This window comes from Arachis hypogaea, chromosome 18 (genome assembly GCF_003086295.3).
Source record: "Arachis hypogaea cultivar Tifrunner chromosome 18, arahy.Tifrunner.gnm2.J5K5, whole genome shotgun sequence".
NCBI classification, from domain to species: domain Eukaryota; kingdom Viridiplantae; phylum Streptophyta; class Magnoliopsida; order Fabales; family Fabaceae; genus Arachis; species Arachis hypogaea.
In genome coordinates, this window is record NC_092053.1 from 76,012,501 (window position 1) to 76,033,213 (window position 20,713).

A 20,713-nucleotide genomic window follows, 5' to 3' on the forward strand; every position below is an offset into this window, starting at 1 on the left:
CTTTCGTTCCTCTGATCTCTGCTTTCCTGCTGTCTTCATCCAATCAATCCTACTCCTTTACATGGCAAGCTTTATGTAGGGCATCACCGTTGTCAATGACTACATCCCATCCTCCTGTGAAAATGCTCCAATGCACTGTCACTGCATGGCTAATCATCTGTCGGTTCTCGATCATACTGGAATAGGATTTACTATCCTTTTGCGTCTGTCACTACGCCCAGCACTCGCGAGTTTGAAGCTCGTCACAGCCATCCCTTCCCAGATCCTACTCGCAATACCACAGACAAGGTTTAGACTTTCCAGATCTCAAGAATGGCCATCCATGGGTTCTAACTTATACCACGAAGACTCTAATAGCTCGGACTCGGTCCCCTGTATTAGATATCCAAGAGATATCCATTCAATCTAAGGTAGAACGGAAGTGGTTGTCAGGCACGCGTTCATAAGTTGAGAATGATGATGACAGTCACGATCATCACATCCATCATATTGAAGTACGAATGAATATCTTAGAAGTGGAATAAGTTGAATTGAATAGAAAAACAGTAGTACTTTAAATTAATCTTTGAGGAACAGCAGAGCTCCACACCTTAATTTATGGTGTGTAGAAACTCTACTGTTGAAAAATACATAAGTAAAAGGTTCAGGCCTGGCCAAATGGCCAGCCCCCATGATCTAAGAACTAGACATCCAAAAGATATAAATACAATAGTAACAAGTCCTATTTATACTAAACTAGTTACTAGGGTTTACAGAAATAAGTAAATGATGCAGAAATCTACTTCCGGGGCCCACTTGGTGTGTGCTTGGACTGAGCATTGAGCTTTACACATGTAGAGGCTTCTTTTGGAGTTGAACGCCAGTTTTTAGCCTGTTTCTGGCATTGAACTCCACTTTGCAACCTGTTTCTGGCGTTTGACTCCAGAATGCAGCATGGAACTGGCGTTGAACACCAGTTTACGTCGTCAATCCTTATTCAACGTATGGACTATTATATATTGCTGGAAAGCCCTGGATGTCTACTTTCCAACGCAATTGGGAGCGTACCATTTAAAGTTCTGTAGTTCCAGAGAATCCACTTTGAGTGCAGGGAGGTCAGAACAGCATTTGCAGTCCTTCTTCAACCTCTGAATCTGATTTTTGCTCAAGTCCCTCAATTTCAGCCAGAAATTACTTGAAATCACAGAAAAACACACAAACTCATAGTAAAGTCCAGAAATGTGAATTTTAATTAAAAACTAATAAAAATATACAAAAAACTAACCAAATCATACTGAAAACTATGTAAAAACAATGCCAAAAAGCGTATAAATTATCCGCTCATCACAGCACCAAACATAAATTGTTGGTTGTCCCCAAGAAACTGAAAATCAAATAGGATAAAAAGAAGAGAATATACTATAAATTCCAAAATATCAATGAAACATAGCTCCAATCAGATGAGCGGGACTTGTAGCTTTTTTCCTCTTGAATAGTTTTGGCATTTCACTTTATCCATTGAAGTTCAGAATGATTGGCATCTATAGGAACTCAGAGTTCAGATAGTGTTATTGATTCTCCTAGTTCAGTATGTTGATTCTTGAACACAGCTTCTTTATGAGTCTTGGCTGTGGCCCTAAGCACTTTGTTTTCCAGTATTACCACCGAATACATAAATGCCACAGACACATAACTTGGTGAACCTTTTCAGATTGTGACTCAGCTTTGCTAAAGTCCCCAATTAGAGGTGTCCAGGGTTCTTAAAGCACACTCTTCTTTTTGTTTTGGACCTTGACTTTAACCGCTCAGTCTCAAGTTTTCACTTGACACCTTCACGCCACAAGCACATGGTTAGGGACAGCTTGGTTTAGCCGCTTAGGCTAGGATTTTATTCCTTTAGGCCCTCCTATCCACTGATGCTCAAAGCCTTGGATCCTTTTTATTTACCCTTGCCTTTTGGTTTTAAGGGTTATTGGCTTTTTGCTCTTGCCTTTTGCTTTTAAGAGCTTTTGGCTTTTTCTGCTTGCTTTTTCTTTTTCCCAAATTTTTTTTCGCTATATTTTTTTTTTTGTGCTAGCTTTTGTATTCACTACTTTTTCTTGCTTCAAGAATCATTTTTATGATTTTTCAGATTATCAAATAACATGTCTCCTTTTCATCATTCTTTCAAGAGCCAACATATTTAACATTCATAAACATCAACTTCAAAAGACATATGCACTGTTCAAGCATTCATTCAGAAAACAAAAAGTGTTGTCACCACATCAAAATAATTAAACTAGTTTCAAGGATGAATTCAAAATAATGTACTTCTTGATCTTTTGTTTTTAAAACATTTTTCATTTAAGAGTGGTGATGGATTCATATTCACTACTTTAAGGCATAGACACTTAGACACTAATGATCATGTAATAAAGACACAAACATAGATAAACATTTAACATAAGAAAATGAAAAACAGAAAATTTAAGAACAAGGAATGAGTCCACCTTAGTGATGGTGGTGTTTCCTTCTTGAGGAACCAATGATGTCATTGAGCTCTTCTATGTCTCTTCCTTGTCTTTGTTGCTCCTCCCTCATTGCTCTTTGATCTTCTCTAATTTAATGAAGGATGATGGAGTGCCCTTGATGTTCCACCCTTAGTTGTCCCATGTTGGAACTTAGTTCTCCTAGGGAGGTGTTGATTTGCTCCCAAAAATTCTGTGGAGGAAAGTGCATCCCTTGAGGCATCTCAGGGATTTCTTGGTGATGAGCTTCTTTATGCGTCCCTTGAGTTCCATGAATAGGCTCTCTTGTTGGCTCCATCCTTTTCTTAGTGATGGGCTTGTCCTCATCAATGAGGATATCTCCCTCTATGTCAATCCCAGCCGAATTGCATAGATGGAAAATGAGGTGAGGAAAGGCTAACCTTGCCACAGTGGAGGACTTGTCAGCCACCTTGTAGAGTTCTTGAGGTATAATCTCATGAACTTCTACTTCCTCCCCAATCATGATACTATGGATCATGATGGCCCGGTCTACAGTAACTTCAGACCGGTTGCTAGTGGGAATGATTGAGCGTTGAATGAACTCCAACCATCCTCTAGCTACAGGCTTAAGGTCCAATCTTCTCAGTTGAACCGGTTTGCATTTTGAGTCAATCTTCCATTGACCTCCTTCCACACATATGTCCATGAGGACTTGGTCCAACCTTTGATCAAAGTTGACTCTTCTTGTGTAGGGGCGTGCGTTCTCTTCCATCATTGGCAAGTTGAACGCCAGCCTTACATTTTCCGAACTAAAATCTAAGTAATTCCCCCGAACCATGGTAAGATAATTCTTTGGGTTCGGGTTCTTACTTAAATTGGTTGCTAGTGATCCATGCATTGGCATAGAAGTCTTGAACCATTAGGATTCTGACTTGTTGAATGGGGTTGGTTATGACTTCCCAACCTCTTCTTTGGATCTCATGTCGGATCTCCGGATACTCATTTTGTTTGAGGTTGAAAGGGACCTCGGGGATCACCTTCTTCTTGGCCACAACATCATAGAAGTGGTCTTGATGGGCTTTGGAGATGAATCTTTCCATCTCCCATGACTCGGAGGTGGAAGCTTTTGTCTTCCCTTTCCCTTTTCTAGAGGTTTCTCCGGTCTTAGGTGCCATCAATGATAATGGAAAAACAAAAAGCTTATGCTTTTACCACACCAAACTTAGAATATTGCTCGCCCTCGAGTAAGAGAATAAAGAAAAGAAGAAGAAGAAGAGAAAATATAGAGGAGAGGGAGGGGGGTGTATTCAGCCAAGGTAAAGAAGATAGGGTTGTGTTGTGTGAAAATGAAAGAGGGATTGAGGTGTTTATATAGTGAGGGGAGAGGGAGTAGGTTCGGCCATATGGGATGGGTTTTGGGTGGGAAAGTGATTTTGAATTTTGAAGGAAGGTGGGGTTTATGGGGAAGAGTGGATGGATGTGAGTGGTGAAGGGGTAATAGGGAAGAGAGATTGAGGTGATTGGTGAAGGGTTTTGGGGAAGGGTGTTTATTGGGAATGGTGAGTGTTGAGAAGAGGGAAGAATATGAGTGGAGGTAGGTGGGGATCCTGTGGGGTCCACAGATGCTGAGATGATCCTGTGGGGTCCACAGATCCTGAGGTGTCAAGGATTTGAATCCCTGCACCAATTAGGCATGTAAAACACCTTTGCATGCAATTCTGGCGTTTAAACGCTGAATTGATGCTTGTTCTGGGCATTCAACACCCAGATACAATATGTTTCTGGCATTGAACGCCAGTTCTATGCTTGTTTCTGGCGTTCAGCGCCAGCTCTTCTCAGGGTGCATCCCTGGCATTTGAACACCAGGATGTCGCTTGTTTCTGGCGTTCAATGCCAGATCCATGCTCTGTTCTGGCATTGAACGCCAGCCAGATGCTCCTTACTAGCGTTTAAACGCCATTAAGTCCTTCCTCCAGGGTGTGATTTTTCTTCTGCTGTTTTTTATTCTATTTTTAATTTTTGTATTTATTTTGTGACTCCACATGATCATGAACCTAATAAAACATGAAAGAACAATAAAAATAAAAATAAAATTAGATAAATAAAAATTGGGTTGCCTCCCAACAAGCGCTTCTTTAGTGCCAATAGCTTGACAGTGGGCTCTCATGGAGCCACCCAGGTGATCAGGTCAATTTTATAGACTCCCAACACCAAACTTAGAGTTTGGATATGGGAGTTCAACACCAAACTTAGAGTTCGGCTGAGGCCTCCCAACACCAAACTTAGAGTTTGACTGTGGGGGCTTTAGTTGACTCTGTACTGAGAGAAGCTTTCTATGCTTCCTCTCCATTGTTACAGAAGGAGATTCTTGAGTTTTAAACACAAGGTTGTCCTCATTCAGTTGAAGGATCAATTCTCCTCTGTCTACATCAATCACAGCTCTTGCTGTGGCTAGGAAGGGTCTTCCAAGGATGATGGATTCATCCTCATCCTTCCCAGTGTCTAGGATTATAAAATCAGCAGGGATGTAAAGGCCTTTAACCTTTACTAACACGTCCTCTACTAGTTCATAAGCTATTTTCATAGATTTGTCTGCCATTTCTAATGAGAAATTGGCAGCTTGCACCTCAAAGATTCCCAGTTTCTCCATTACAGAGAGGGACATGAGGTTTATCCCTGACCCAAGGTCACATAGAGCCTTTTCAAAGGTCATGGTGCCTATGGTACAAGGTATTAAGAACTTTCCAGGATCCTGTTTCTTCTGAGGCAATCTTAGTTGATCCAGATCACTCAGTTCATTGGTGAGCAAGGGAGGTTCATCTTCCCAAGTCTCATTACCAAATAATTTGGCATTCAGTTTCATGATTGCACCAAGGTACTTGGAAACTTGCTATTCAATAACATCCTCATTCTCTTCAGAAGAAGAATACTCATTAGAGCTCACGAATGGCACAAGGAAGTTCAATGGAATATCTATGGTCTCCAGATGAGCCTCAGAGTCCTTTGGTTCCTCATAGGGAAACTCCTTGCTGATCACTGGACGTCCCAGGAGGTATTCCTCACTGGGATTCACGTCCTCTTCCTCCCCTGTAGGTTTGGCCATGATTGTTATATCAATGGCCTTGCACTCTCTCTTTGGATTCTCTTCTTTATTGCTTGGGAGAGTACTAGGAGGGGTTTCAATGATCCTTTTACTCAACTGGCCCACTTGTGCCTCCAAATTTCTAATGGAGGACCTTGTTTCATTCATGAAACTTAAAGTGGCCTTAGATAGACCAGAGACTATATTTGCTAAGCTAGATGGCTTCTGCTCAGAATTCTCTGTCTGTTACTGAGTGGATGATGGAAAAGGCTTGCTATTGTTAAACCTATTTCTTCCACCATTATTAAAGCCTTGTTGAGGCTTTTGTTGATCCTTCCATGAGAGGTTTGGGTGATTTCTCCATGAGGGATTATAGGTGTTTCCATATGGTTCACCCATGTAATTCACCTCTGCTATTGTAGGGTTCTCAGGATCATAAGCTTCTTCTTCAGAAGATACCTCTTGAGTACTGTTGGATGCAGCTTGCATTCCATTCAGACTCTGAGAAATCATATTGACTTGCTGAGTCAATATTTTATTCTGAGCCAATATAGCATTCAGAGTGTCAATTTCAAGAACTCCCTTCTTCATAGGCGTCCCATTATTCACAGGATTCCTTTCAGAAGTGTACATGAACTGGTTATTAGAAACCATGTCAATTAGTTCTTGAGCTTATGCAGGCATTTTCTTTAGGTGAATGGATCCACCTGCAGAATGGTCCGGTGACATCTTTCATAACTCAGACAGACCATCATAGAATATATCCAGAATGGTCCATTTTTAAAGCATGTCAGAAGATTTGAGCATCCACTCTAAGCTGACTAAGCTTTTGAGGAGGAAAGAACTTGGCGAAGAAAGCCGTGACCAGCTTATCCCAAGAGTTCAGGCTATCTTTAGGTTGAGAATCCAACCATACTCTAGCTCTGTCTCTTACAGCAAACGGGAAAAGCATAAGCCTGTAGACCTCGGGATCAACCCCATTGGTCTTAACAGTATCACAGATCTGCAAGAATTCAGTTAAGAACTGAAAGGGATCTTCAGATGGAAGTCCATAAAACTTTCAGTTTTGTTGCATCAGAGAAACTAATTGAGGTTTAAGCTCAAAGTTGTTTGCTCCAATGGCAGGAATTGAGATGCTTCTTGCATGTAAATTGGAATTAGGTGCAGTGAAGACACCAAGCATCCTCCTTGCATTATTGTTGTTAGGTGCGTCTGCCATCTCCTTTTCTTGTTCGAAAATTTCAGTAAGGTTGTCTCTGGATTGTTGTATTTTAGCTTCTCTTAGTTTTCTCTTCAGAGTCCTTTCAGGTTCTGGATCAGCTTCAACAAGAATGCCCTTTTCCTTGTTCCTGCTCATATGAAAGAGAAGTGAACAAGAAAATAAGAGGAATTCTCTATGTTACAGTAAAGAGGATCCTTATTGTTAGTAGAAGAAGAAAGGGAATAAGAGTGAAGAAGAATGGATAATCCAAACACAAGGGTGAGGATAGGAGCAGAGATATGAGATGAAAAGAAGTGTTAGTAGATGAATAAAAAAAAATAGAGGGAGATGAGAGAGAGGGAATTTCGAAAATTAATTAAAATAAAATTAAAAATTAAATTTGAAAATTGAAATTGAAATCAAATTAAATTAAAATTAAAACATTTAGTTAATTAAAAAAAAAGAAATTTGAAAAAGAGGGAAGTATTTTCAAAAATTAGGTAGTTTTGAAAAAGATATGATTGAAACAAAAAGATAGGATTGATTTAAAAAGATTTGAAAATCAATTTGTAAAAGATGAGAAGTTAGAAAAGATTTTGAAATTGATTTTGAAAAAGATGTGATTGAAATTTAAAAAGATGTGATTGAAACAAAAAGATAAGATTGATTGAAAAAGATTTGAAAAACAAATTTAAAAAGATTTGATTTTAAAAATTAAAGTTGATTACTTGACTAACAAGAAACTAAAAAGATATGATTCTAGAGTTTAAGGATTGAACTTTTCTTATTAGGGAAGTAACAAACTTAATATTTTTGAATCAATCACATTAATTGTTAGTAATATTTTCGAAAATTATGAGATAGAATTAAGAAAAAGATTTTTGAAAAATATTTTTATAATTTTCAAAAATAAATAAGAAAAATGAAAAAGATTTGATTTTTGAAAAAGATTTAAAAAAGATAATATTTTTAAATTGAAAATTTGATTTGACTTATAAGAAACAACTAAATTTTAAAATTTTTGAAAAAAGTCAACTCAAATTTTCGAATATTATGAGTGAAAAGGGGGAAGATATTTTTTTTATTTTTGAATTTTTCAATGAAGAAAGAGAAAAAAGGAAAAGATATCTTTTTGATGTTTTTCTCTCTTTTTTTTTTCATTAAACAGCAAGAATGAAACAAAACATGAAGAATTAAGATCAAAACCAAAAATGCATGCAAAAACACTATGAATGTCAAGATGAACACCAAGAACACTTTGAATGTCAAGATGAACACCAAGAACTTATTTTTGAACAATTTTCAAGAAAAGAAAAATATGCAAGACACCAAACTTAAAAATTTTTATTCTTTAGACATTAACAAATTGAAAATGCATATGAAAAACAAGAAAAGACACAAAACAAGAAAATATGAAGATCAAACAAGAAGACTGGCCAAGAACAACTTGAAGATCATGAAGAATGCAATGCATGAAATTTTCGAAAATAATTTTTAGAAAATTAAAAAGATGCAATTGACACTAAACTTAAAAGTTGACTCTAGACTCAAACAAGAAACACAAAATATTTTTGGTTTTATGATTTTATTAAATTTTTTTTTGTATTTTTCGAAATATAGTTGGGAAAAACGAAAAAGGAAAAATTTTTGATTTTTTTTCGAAAATAAGAATAATAAAAACAAAAAGGTTAAAATTAAAATAAAGTTACCTAATCTAAGCAACAAGATGAACCGTCAGTTGTCCAAACTCGAACAATCCCTGGCAACGGCGCCAAAAACTTGGTGTGCAAAATCGTGATCATTCCATTCCTTGGTAACGGCGCTAAAAACTCAATACGCACGATCATGATCTTATATCTGTTTCACAACTTCGTACAACTAACCAGCAAGTGCACTGGGTCGTCCATGTAATAAACCTTACGTGAGTAAGGGTCGATCCCACGGAGATTGTCGGCTTGAAGCAAGCTATGGTCACCTTGTAAATCTCAGTCAGGCGGATTCAAATAGTTTTATAAAGTGATAAATAAAAGACATAGAATATATCTAGGATAGAGATACTTATGTAATTCATTGGTGAGAATTTCAGATAAGCCTATAGAGATGCTTTCGTTCCTCGGATCTCTGCTTTCCTGCTGTCTTCATCCAATCAATCCTACTCCTTTCCATGGCAAGCATTATGTAGGGCATCACCATTGTCAATGGCTACATCCCATCCTCCTGTGAAAATGGTCCAATGCACTGTCAGTGCATGGCTAATCATTTTTCGGTTCTCAATCATACTGGAATAGGATTTACTATCCTTTTGCGTCTGTCACTACGCCCAGCACTCGCGAGTTTGAAGCTCGTCACAACCATCCCTTCCTAGATCCTACTTGGAATACCACAGACAAGGTTTAGACTTTCCGGATCTCAAGAATGGCCATCCATGGGTTCTAACTTATACCACGAAGACTTTAATAGCTCGGACTCGGTCCCCTGTATTAGATATCCAAGAGATATCTATTCAATCTAAGGTAGAACGGAAGTGGTTGTCAGGCACGCGTTCATAAGTTGAGAATGATGATGACTGTCACGATCATCACATCCATCATATTGAAGTACGAATGAATATCTTAGAAGCGGAATAAGTTGAATTGAATAGAAAAACAGTAGTACTTTGCATTAATCTTGAGGAACAGCAGAGCTCCACATCTTAATCTATGGTGTGTAGAAACTCTACTGTTGAAAAATACATACGTGAAAGGTTCAGGCATGGCCGAATGGCCAGCCCCCATGATCTAAGAACTAAACATCCAAAAGATGTAAATACAATAGTAACAGGTCCTATTTATACTAAACTAGTTACTAGGGTTTACAGAAATAAGTAAATGATGCAGAAATCCACTTCCGGGACCCACTTGGTGTGTGCTTGGGCTGAGCATTGAGCTTTACACGTGTAGAGGCTTCTTTTGGAGTTGAACACTAGTTTGTAGCCTGTTTCTGGCGTTGAACTCCACTTTGTAACCTGTTTCTGGCGTTTGACTCCAGAATGCAGCATGGAACTGGCGTTGAACACCAGTTTACGTCATCAATCCTTATTTAAAGTATGGACTATTATATATTTCTGGAAAGCCCTGGATGTCTTCTTTCCAAAAAAATTGGGAGCGCGGCATTTGGAGTTTTGTAGCTCTAGAAAATCCACTTTGAGTGCAGAGAGGTCAGAATCCAACAGCATCTGCAGTCCTTCTTCAACCTCTGAATCTGATTTTTGCTCAAGTCCCTCAATTTCAGCCAGAAATTACCTGAAATCACAGAAAAACACACAAACTCTATGTAAAAACAATGCCAAAAAGCGTATAAATTATCCGCTCATCACAACACCAAACTTAAATTGTTGCTTGTCCCCAAGCAACTGAAAATCAAATAGGATAAAAAGAAGAGAATATACTATAAATTCCAAAATATCAATGAAACTTAGCTCCAATCAGATGAGCGGGGCTTGTAGCTTTTTTTCCTCTGGAATAGTTTTGGCATCTCACTCTATCCATTGAAGTTCAGAATGATTGGCATCTATAGGAACTCAGAGTTTAGATAGTGTTATTGAATTCTCCTAGTTCAGTATGTTGATTCTTGAACATAGCTGCTTTATGAGTCTTGGCCGTGGCCCTAAGAATTTTATTTTCCAGTATTACCACCGGATACATAAATGCCACAGACACATAATTGGGTGAACCTTTTCAGATTGTGACTCAGATTTGCTAAAGTCCCCAATTAGAGGTGTCTAGGGTTCTTAAGCACACTCTTCTTTTGCTTTGGACCTTGACTTTAACCGCTCAGTCTCAAGTTTTCACTTGACACCTTCACGTCACAAGCACATGGTTAGGGACAGCTTGGTTTAGCCGCTTAGAATAGGATTTTATTCCTTTAAGCCCTCCTATCCACTGATGCTCAAAGCCTTGGGATCCTTTTTATTACCCTTGCCTTTTGGTTTTAAGGGCTATTGGCTTTTTGCTCTTGCCTTTTGGTTTTAAGAGCTTTTGACTTTTTCTGCTTGCTTTTTCTTTTTCTTTCTATTTTTTTTGTATTTTTTTTCGCAAGCTTTCTGTATTCACTGCTTTTTCTTGCTTCAAGAATCAATTTTTTGATTTTTGAGATTATCAAATAACATTTCTCCTTATCATCATTCTTTCAAGAGCCAACATATTTAACATTCTTAAACAACAAATTCAAAAGACGTATGCACTGTTCAAGCATTCATTCAGAAAACAAAAAGTATTGTCACCACATCAACATAATTAAACTAGTTTCAAGGATGAATTCGAATCCATGTACTTCTTGTTCTTTTGTAATTAAAACATTTTTTATTTAAGAGAGGTGATGGATTCATAGGACATTCATAACTTTAAGGCATAAACATTTAAATACTAATAATCATGAAGACATAAACATAAAGCATAATAAATGAAAAACAGTAAAATAAATAGACAAGGAGATTAAGGAATGAGTCCACCTTAGTGAGGGTGGCGTCTTCCTCTTCTTGAAGAACCAATGGTGCTTTTGAGCACCTCTATGTCTCTTTCTTGTCTTTGTTGTTCCTCCCTCATAGCTCTTTGATCTTCTCTAATTTCATGGAGGATGATGGAATGCTCTTGGTGCTCCATCCTTAGTTGTCCCATGTTGAAACTTAATTCACCTAGGGAAGTGTTGATTTATTCCCAATAGTTTTTTGGAGGAAAGTGCGTCCCTTGAGGCATCTCAGGGATTTCATGGTGAGGAATCTCCTCATGCTCATGTTGAGGTCCATGCTCTCTTGTTTGCTCCATCCTTTTCTTAGTGATGGGCTTGTCCTCTTCAATGAGGATGTCTCCCTCTATGTCAATCCCAGCCGAATTGCAGAGGTGGCAAATGAGGTGAGGAAAGGCTAACCTTGCCAAGTTGGATGACTTGTCAGCCACCTTGTAGAGTTCTTGAGGTATAATCTCATGAACTTCCACTTCCTCCCCAATCATGATGCTATGGATGATGATGGCCCGGTCTATAGTAACTTCAGACCGGTTGCTAATAGGAATGATTGAGCGTTGACTGAACTCCAACCATCCTCTAGCTACTGGTTTGAGGTCAAGCCTTCTTAGTTGAACCGGCTTACCTTTTGAGTCAATTTTCCATTGAGTTCCTTCCATACATATGTCCATGAGAACTTGGTCCAACCTTTGATCAAAGTTGACTCTTCTAGTGTAGGGGCGTGCGTTCTCTTCCATCATTGGTAGGTTGAACGCCAACCTTACATTTTCCGGACTGAAATCTAAGTATTTCCCCCGAACCATGGTGAGCCAATTCTTTGGGTTTGGGTTCACACTTTGATCATGATTTTTAGTGACCCATGCATTTGCATATAACTCTTGAACCATTAAGATCCCGACTTGTTGAATGGGGTTGGTGAGGACTTCCCAACCTCTTCTTTGGATCTCAAGTCGGATCTCCGGATACTCATTCTTTTTGAGTTTGAAAGGAACCTCAGGGATCACTTTCTTCTTGGCCACAACTTCATAGAAGTGGTCTTGATGGACCTTAGAGATGAATCTCTCCATCTCCCATGACTCAGAGGTGGAAGCAATTGCCTTCCCTTTCCTCTTTCTAGAGGTTTCTCTGGCCTTTGGTGCCATGAATGGTTATCGAAAAACAAAAAGCAATGCTTTTTACCACACCAAACTTAAAATGTTTGCTCGTCCCCGAGCAAAAGAAGAGAGAAAGAAGTAGAAGAAGAAGAGGAATGGAGGAGAGGGAGAGAGAGTTGGTTTCGGCTAAGGGGTGAAGAGAAGGTTGTGTTGTGTGAAAATAAAGAGGGAATGAGGGGTTTATATAGGAGTGGGGAGGGGTTAGGGTTCGGCCATTTAGGGTTGGGTTTGGGAGGGAAATTATTTTGAATTTAAAGGTAGGTGGAATTTTTGGGGAAGAGAGGATGGATGTGAGTGGTGAAGAGGTGATGGGAAAGAGTGATTGAGTTTTTAGCGCCGTTACCAAGGAATGGAATGATCACGATTTCGCACACCGAGTTTTTGGCGCCGTTGCTGGGGATTGTTCGAGTTTGGACAACTGACGGTTCATCTTGTTGCTCAGATTAGGTAATTTTATTTTAATTTTAAGCTTTTTATTTCTTATTTTTGAAAAATACAAAAAAAAAATTTTTCTTTTTCGTTTTTCCAAAATAATTTTCGAAAAATCCAAAAAAAAATTTACAAAATCATAAAATCAAAAATATTTTTGATGTTTCTTGTTTGAGTCTAGAGTCAGTTTTTAAGTTTGGTGTCTTGCATGTGTTTCCTTTTGTTCTTCATGATCTTCAAGTTGTTCCTGGCCAATCTTCTTGTTTGATCTTCATATTTTCTTATTTTGTATCTTTTCTTGTTTTTCATATGCATTTTTAACTTGTTAGTGTCTAATTATTGAAAATCTCTAAGTTTGGTGTCTTGCATGTTTTTCTTTCATTAAAAATTTTCAAAAATAAGTCTTGATGTTCATCTTGATCTTCAAAGTGTTATTGGTGTTCATCTTGACATTCATAGTGTTCTTGCATGCATTGTGTGTGTTGATTCATAATTTTTATGCTATGAGTCTTTTTCATGTTTTTCTCTTTCTTCATTAAAAATTCAAAAATAAAAAAAAATATATGTTTTCCTTATTTTATTCAAAATTTTCGAAAATATGATTTGATTTAGTCAAAAAGTTTTTAAAATTTAGTTGTTTCTTATGAGTCAAATCAAATTTTCAATTTAAAAATCTTATCTTTTCAAAATCTTTTTTCAAAAAATCAAATCTTTTTCATTTTTCGGATTTATTTTCAAAAATTTTAAAAATATTTTTCAAAAATCTTTTTTTTTAATTTTATCTCATAATTTTCGAAAATATTATCAGCAATTAATGTTTTGATTCAAAAATTTCAAGTTTGTTACTTTCTTATTAAGAAAGATTCAAACTTTAAGTTCTAGAATCATATCTTATGATTTCTTGTGAATCAAGTCATTAATTGTGATTTTAAAAATCAAATCTTTTTTTTTAAAACTAATTTCAATCATATCTTTTCAAAAATAACTTTTTATCTTATCTTTTTCAAAATCATAGAATATAGATCCTTTGAAAGGTTGGACGTGGTTGTGGCAATTGTGGTGGTTGATGAAGGTCATTTTGAGCGAATGGTGAGGTAGGACGGGGTTGGAAGTGTGTGTGATTGTTGTTGTGGGGGTGTGTTTTAAGTTGATTTTTGAAGTTAGGATTGTTGCAGTTGAAGTCCCTTGGTCTTTGGTTTTGGTTCTTAACCCCCCTCCCGTTAGAATGAGTTCTCTAAGGTGGATTGTACACATCATTCTGAGGCCTGTTCTGGAGCATGCTAGCGTGATTGCTTGGAGCTTGTAGTTGCTCATAGCTTTGTTGCTCATGGTTAATGGCCCCAAAGCTGTGTTCAGCTTGATTACACCCATATGAGCTTTGAGTCAGGTTGTATGTATGTACTACAGCATGTCTCAACTCAGTGATTTTTCTAGCCATCATATCTAATTGTTGTAGAGTCTGCTGATGCATCTGCTTGTTTTGGCTTATTACTGCACGAGCACCCTCAATTTCTTTCTCTAATGGATGCACTTCTGCCTCTTGCTTAACAACTCTTTGTGATGGGTTAAATTTGACTAGGGGTCCGTTCATCAGTTCTTCCCATCCGATAATGCTTCCTTGTGGAAAAGCTTCAAACCATTGGGCAACATCATTCATGGCTATGGATAGTTGCTTCGAACTATGGGTTACATTATCATCCAAGGTGGGGGTATTACTCTCATGATTGCTAGAATTTGTTGAGTTCCCTTCCATGATCTGCACAGTCACGACCAATTCAAGTGAAGATAGAGCATATTTAGGCCAGGATATGATTGAAGGATCAGTTGACACAAAGTATCAAACAGTTGGCAAACTTGAGAGAGTAATGAACGAAAACCACTCCTCTCGTTTGTTTTTCAAGCTATGAAAATCATATTCAGCAAGATGAGCCAAGGAAATTTCACTCTATTGCTAGAGTGAGGTTTCTATTAGCTCAGGCAAAACTTCAAACAGTTAGTGGGTTAGTCAAAATTAAAGAAAAAGTGCTTGATCTAGATCACCACCTCACTTAATCATTGTCAATCTAATCAATCCCCGGCAACGGCGCCAAAAACTTGATGAGTATTTTGGTGAAAAATAAATTTCTCCCAAAACACACAAATCTAACCGGCAAGTGTACTGGGTCGCATCAAGTAATAAAAACTCACGGGAGTGAGGTCGATCCCACAGGGATTGAAGGATTGAGCAATTTTAGTTTAGTGGTTGATTTAGTCAAGCGAATCAAGATTTGGTTGAGAGATTTGTGATTTGCAGAATTTAAATTGCATAGAAAGTAAAGGGAATGGGTAATTGACATGAAATTAAAGAGGACGAGAATTAAATTGCTGAATCTTAAAGTGCAAGTAACATAAATTGCGGAAACTTAGATTGCAAGAAATGTAAACTGCAGAATCTTAAAGTGCAAGAAATATAAATGGCTTGCAATGTAAAGGGGATTTGGGGCTGGATTTACAGAATTTAAACAAGGAAAAGTTGAATTGCATTAAACAGAAGAGAAAAAGGGAATTGGGATTGAATCGGATTCGAAACAGAAAAGTAAATGAACATATAAAGCAATAAACAGAGAATTGAAATGGGAAATCAGATCTCAGGACCCAGAGACTAGAAAACCAAGTCTAGATCTCAATGCCTTCCTAGATCCAATAAGAACAATTGAAAGGAAATTGTAAATTGCAAGGAAAGTGGATGAGAAGCAAGTAACAGAAACGGAAATTCAATTAAGCAGTAAATAAACAGAGAGATCCAAGGATGAGATTGAAACAGAATTTCTTCAATTCTCCAACCCAAGATCCAAGACAATTGTAATTGAAATTTAAAGCAATAAAACTGAGAGGAAGAGAAGTGAATTCTCCTTCCCCAAGATAAGAAATTAAAGATCACTCAATATCCAAAGCTCTCCGAAAACTATTATGAAAATTCCCAAAAGAAAAGCTCCCCGAAGAACTTGAATTCTATCCTATTTATACACTTTCTTCCAATGATCTTCAAGCCTTGAGTTGGGCCTTTGCTCTTGGTGGAATTGGGTTGAAAGAGGCCTTGGTTGATTGCTCTTGGAGTTTGAAGAAGAACCAAAGTGAACCAATTGAACCGGGTTGGAGTTTTGCAAAAGTTGGAGTAAAAGTTTGAGCCAAAGTTAGGGGTCTAACTTTGGCTCCAACTTTTCATATCAGCTAGCACAATTTGCTGATACCAACGTTGGTGCCAAAGTTAGGGGTCTAACTTTGGCTCCAACGTTGGCCCTTTCTAGTGCACTCATGGCGCCAACGTTAGCCTCCAAGTTAGGGGCTAACGTTGGCGCAAACTTTTGCTCCTCTCCCTTGTATTTTCATGTGCCAACGTTAGCCTCCAAGTTAGGGGTCTAACGTTGGCGCAAACGTTAGGTGGCCAGGGAGGAGTTTCTCATGCCAACGTTAGCCTCAAAGTTAGGGGGCTAACGTTGGCGCAAACTTTTGGTGCCCAGGGGAGAAATTCATGTGCCAACGTTAGCCTCAAAGTTAGGGGGCTAACGTTGGCGCAAACTTTTGGAGCCCAGGGGAGAATTTTCAAGTTCCAACGTTAGCCTCCAAGTTAGGGGGCTAACGTTGGGGCTAACTTTTCAATCAAAAGTTTGTGCAAAAGTTTGATGCTAACTTTAGGTCCAGCTTTTTGCTTCCTGGTTCAATTTCACTTATTCCATTGTCCTCTCTTCACTCCTAGCCATTCCTTCTTGCTTTAACCTTTCTCCAAGCTTTCTTCACCTATCATTAATCAACCAAACACATCAAAGCTATGCTCAAAATCATGAGATATTCATTCTTTCATAATATGCAACAAATATAGCATAAAATCTCACGAAATGGCATGAATTCATACATGGTTGATTCAATCAAGGGAAACATAAAAATCTACTCAATTAGCTTGCTTGTAGCTCAAGAAAGTGCATAATTCTAATGAAAGCAAAAGAAAAAGACTGGTTAAAATAGGCTAGGATGACTTGTCATCACCCTGCCATTGGAGCAAACAATTTTGAGCTGAAACCTCAATTAGTTTCTCTGATGCAGCAGAACTGCAAGTTTCATGGACTTCCATTTGAAGATCATTTTCAGTTCTTAACTGAATTCTTGCAGATCTGTGATACTGTTAAGACCAATGGGGTTGATCCCGAGGTCTACAGGCTTATGCTTTTCCCATTTGCTGTAAGAGACAGAGCTAGAGTATGGTTGGACTCTCAACCTAAGGATAGCCTGAACTCCTGGGATAAGCTGGTCACGGCTTTCTTAGCCAAGTTCTTCCCTCCTCAAAAGCTTAGTAAGCTTAGAGTGGATGTTCAAACCTTCAGACAGAAAGAAGGAGAATCCGTCTATGAAGCTTGGGAGAGGTACAAGAAACTAACCAAAAAGTGTCCTTCTGACATGCTTTCAGAATAGACCATTCTGGATATATTCTATGATGGTCTGTCTGAGTTATCAAAGATGTCACTGGACCATTCTGCAGGTGGATCCATTCACCTAAAGAAAATGCCTGCAGAAGCTCAAGAACTCATTGACATGGTTGCTAATAACCAGTTCATGTACACTTCTAAAAGGAATCCTGTGAATAATGGGACGCCTATGAAGAAGGGAGTTCTTGAAATTGACACTCTGAATGCTATATTGGCTCAGAATAAAATATTGACTCAGCAAGTCAATATGATTTCTCAGAGTCTGAATGGAATGCAAGCTGCATCCAACAATACTCAAGAGGCATCTTCTGAAGAAGAAGCTTATGATCATGAGAACCCTACAATAGCAGAGGTGAATTACATGGGTGAACCATATGGAAACACCTATAATCCCTCATGGAGAAATCACCCAAACCTCTCATGGAAGTATCAACAAAAGCCTCAACAAGGCTTTAATAATGGTGGAAGAAATAGGTTTAACAATAGCAAACCTTTTCCATTATCCACTCAGCAACAGACAGAGAATTCTGAGCAGTAGCCATCTAGCTTAGCAAATATAGTCTCTGATCTATCTAAAGCCACTTTAAGTTTCATGAATGAAACAAGGTCCTCCATTAGAAATTTGGAGGCACAAGTAGGCCAGCTGAGTAAAAGGGTCACTGAAATCCCTCCTAGTACTCTCCCAAGCAATACAGAAGAAAATCAAAAAGGAGAGTGCAAGGCCATTGAATTGACCATCATGGCCGAACCCACAAGAGAGGAGGAGGACGTGAATCCCAGTGAGCAAGACCTCCTGGGACGTCCAATGATCAATAAGGAGTTTCCCTATGAGGAACCAAAGGAATTTGAGACTCATCTAGAGACCATAGAGATTCCGTTGAACCTCCTTAGGCCATTCATGAGCTCTGATGAGTATTCTTCCTCTGAAGAGAATGAAGATGTTACTGAAGAGTAAGTTGCCAAGTACCTTGGTGCAATCATGAAGCTGAATGCCAAATTATTTGGTAATGAGACTTGGGAAGAAGAACCTCCCTTGCTCACCAATGAACTACGTGATCTGGATCAACTGACATTGCCTCAGAAGAAATAGGATCCTGGAAAGTTCTTAATACCTTGTACCATAGGCATCATGACCTTTGAGAAGGCTCTATGTGACCTTAGGTCAGGGATAAACCTCATGCCCCTCTCTGTGATGGAGAAACTGGGAATCTTTGAGGTACAAGCTGCCAGAATCTCACTAGAGATGGCAAACAACTCAAGAAAGCAGGCTTATGGACTAGTAGAGGACATGTTAGTAAAGGTTGAAGACCTTTACATCTTTGTTGATTTCATAATCCTGGACATTGAGAAGGATGAGGATGAATCCATCATCTTTGGAAGACCCTTCCTAGCCACAGCAAGAGCTGTGATTGATGTAGACAGAGGAGAATTGATCCTTCAACTGAATGAGGACAACCTTGTGTTTAAAACTCAAGAATCTCCTTCTGTAACAATGGTGAGGAAGCATATAAAGCTTCTCTCAGTACAGAGTCAACTAAAGCCCCCACAGTCAAACTCTAAGTTTGGTGTTGGGAGGCCTCAGCCAAACTCTAAGTTTGGTGTTGAACTCCCATATCCAAACTCTAAGTTTGGTGTTGAGAGTCTATAAAATTGACCTGATCACCTGTGTGGCACCATGAGAGCCCACTGTCAAGCTATTGACATTAAAGAAGCGCTTGTTGGGAGGCAACCCAATTTTTATTTATCTAATTTTTTTTATTGTTCTTTCATGTTTTATTAGGTTCATGATCATGTGGAGTCACAAAATAAATACAAAAATAAAAAGCAGAATGAAAAACAGCATTGAAAATAGAACACCCTGGAGGAAGGGCTTACTGGCATTTAAACGCCAGTAAGGAGCATCTGGCTGGCGTTTAACGCCAGAATAGAGCATGAAACTGGCATTAAATGCAAGAAACAAGCAGCAGTCTGGCGTTTAAATGCCAGGATTGCACCCAGAGGAAAGCTGGCGTTAAACGCCAAACACAAGCATCAGACTGGCGTTTAATGCCAGAAACATGCACCATACTGGCGTTCAACGCCAGAAACATGCTACAGACTGGCGTTGAACACCCAAAACAAGCATGGAAGTGGCGTTTAACGCCAAAAACATGCTGCAATCTGGCGTTAAACGCCAGGATTGCATATATAGGGTGTTTTACACGCCTCAAAGATGAAGGGATGAGAAATCCTCAAACACCTCAGGATCTGTGGACCCCACAGGATTCCCTCAGGATTTGTGGACCCCACAGGATCCCCACTTACCTTTCTTCTCTCCTCTTAACACCTTTTCATATCACTCTTCCCCAAATACTTCTCACCAATCAACTCAATCACTCTTTTCCATGACCTCTTCACCACTCACATCCATCCTCTCTTCCCCAAAAACCCCACCTACCTTTAAATTCAAAATAATTTCCCTTCCAAACCCAACCCTAAATGGCCGAACCCTAACCCCTCCTCACTCCTATATAAACCCCTCATCCCCTCTTCATTTTCACACAACACAACCCTCTCTTCACCCCTTGGCCGAAACCAACTCTCTCTCCCTCTCCTCCATTCCTCTTCTTCTTCTACTTCTTTCTCTCTTCTTTTGCTTGGGGACGAGCAAACATTTTAAGTTTTTTTATTTTTCCATAACCATTCATGGCACCAAAGGCCAGAGAAACCTCTAGAAAGAGGAAAGGGAAGGCAATTGCTTCCACCTCTGAGTCATGGAAGATGGAGAGATTCATCTCTAAGGTCCATCAAGACCACTTCTATGAAGTTGTGGCCAAGAAGAAAGTGATCCCTGAGGTTCCTTTCAAACTCAAAAAGAATGAGTATCCGGAGATCCGACTTGAGATCCAAAGAAGAGGTTGGGAAGTCCTCACCATCCCCATTCAACAAGTCGGGATCTTAATGGTTCAAGAGTTCTATGCAAACGCATGGGTCACTAGAAACCATGATCAAAGTGTGAACCCGAACCCAAAGAATTGGCTCACCATGGTTCGGGGAAAATACTTAGATTTCAGTCCAGAAAATGTAAGGTTGGCGTTCAACCTACCAATGATGGAAGAGAACGCACGCCCCTACACTAGAAGAGTCAACTTTGATCAAAGGTTGGACCAAGTCCTCATGGACATATGTCTGGAAGGAGCTCAATGGAAAATTGACTCAAAATGTAACCTGGTTCAACTAAGAGGCTTGACCTCAAACCAGTAGCTAGAAGATGGTTGAAGTTCATTCAACGCTCAATCATTCCTACTAGCAACCGGTCTGAAGTTACTATAGACCGGACCATCATGATCCATAGCATCATGATTGGGGAGGAAGTGGAAGTTCATGAGATTATACCTCAAGAACTCTACAAGGTGGCTGACAAAGTCATCCAACTTGGCAAGGTTAGCCTTTCCTCACCT

General features: G+C 38.8%; 1 non-coding gene across 1 annotated transcript; it reads right to left on the reverse strand.

Annotated features, from left to right (window-relative positions):
• Positions 1 to 17,142: 17,142 nt before the first annotated feature.
• On the reverse strand, positions 17,143 to 17,250 carry LOC112773759 (small nucleolar RNA R71). The gene has a single exon (XR_003188292.1). It is a non-coding gene; the product is annotated as a small nucleolar RNA R71 (small nucleolar RNA).
• Between the last annotated feature and the right edge of the window lie 3,463 nt (positions 17,251 to 20,713).